The following is a 1343-nucleotide window of genomic DNA, read 5'->3' as shown; positions in this document are numbered from 1 at the left end:
TCATCATTATTGTATAGTTGTTCCAGCCATGCCTGACTGTTTCTGATCCTATTTAGGGTTTTCTAGCCAAAGATGCTGGAACTGTTTGCTATATCCTTCTTAACTCATTTTACAAATGAAGATCTGAGGCAAGCTGTATTAAGTGACTTGTCCAGGGTCACACAGATAATAAATATGTGAGAGCAGATTTGAATTCAGGAAGATGAGTCTTCCTGACTTGAGACCCAGAACTCTATCCACGCTGCCACTTAGCTGCCCAATCATTATTTTAGCCCATGCTAAACAATTCAACTACAGGTCCTCAGTAATGCTGGTTTCTGGCTCCTGAACTCCATTCCCAACAGGCTACTTTATTATCAAAAGAACCTATTACAAGCTTCTGTTCATTAAACTTCACAGCAATATGCACTGTTGTGTGCTCACATTCTAGAGCTTAGCAGGCAAATCATCTGAAGTCCATTTTTGTATTAAAGTGCACATATCCTAGCACCATGTCCAATTACCAAGGTTTCACAGGCTTCACGGTTCTTCAATTGTTTCATTCTAAAAATTGCCTTCAAATAAACTTCCTTCTAATGCAAAATATTAGGAACTGAATCATTAATCTGCCAGTGAAAGCTTCTATAGGTGGTCTGCCGTCTCTGTACATGTGTATTTCTAATCATGCTCCACTGCTTATAGACAAGGCAACATTTGACTAAAGTATGAGGATCAAGCTGTATGAATAGCAAAAGCTAAGTGGCAGGCTAAAAAGTCTGAGGAAGTTTCCCTTGAATAGACTCCCTAGTTTATTAAACAGATGCCTGAGTTAGATTGCTCCATGGAGATTCATCAGATGATTCAGACTTTCATTTTTCGGCAAGTCCATTAGAGAAAGAAAATGTCACAGAAATGTTATCAAGCCATGTCTCAAAGTCCTTCTTCTTCATAAAGTTAAGGAAAAATTTACCTGAGAGGCCTGGGGCCTCCTGATGGACACACATTTCCTGGATGTCCACAGTTCAGTGGAACCTCCCAGCAGCTTGGCCCCTTCAGCACCCAGATAGCATCTGTGGCCACCTTTTAGATTCTGCAGGCTAAGAGGGGATTCGCTTCGAGCACCATTTTTCTCTTTTCCAGAAATTTACAAAGAATAGGCACTAGGACTAGTCATTATCCCGGTATTATTTTATCCATATTTAATATTCTGCAGACTACTGAATAGGTAATAGACTTAAAACTATTGAGCTATAAGTTCATCTTTTCTGGAAGATTACTGAAAACATATTTGGAACAATTCTATTACTAGAGTGCAGCAAAGATGATTTATAAATGCTTTTTTCTGGTTCCTGCATGGTTATTAC

The 1343-nt window shown here is 39.0% G+C and overlaps 1 pseudogene; it reads right to left on the bottom strand.

Annotated features, from left to right (window-relative positions):
* Positions 1–301: 301 nt before the first annotated feature.
* LOC100617103 (F-box/WD repeat-containing protein 2-like) lies at positions 302–947 on the bottom strand (annotated as a pseudogene).
* Between the last annotated feature and the right edge of the window lie 396 nt (positions 948–1343).

The sequence above is a fragment of the Monodelphis domestica genome, chromosome 5 (genome assembly GCF_027887165.1).
Source record: "Monodelphis domestica isolate mMonDom1 chromosome 5, mMonDom1.pri, whole genome shotgun sequence".
NCBI lineage: Eukaryota > Metazoa > Chordata > Mammalia > Didelphimorphia > Didelphidae > Monodelphis > Monodelphis domestica.
Note: the sequence above shows the minus strand (reverse complement) of the source record. Positions and strands in the feature narration are given on the sequence as shown.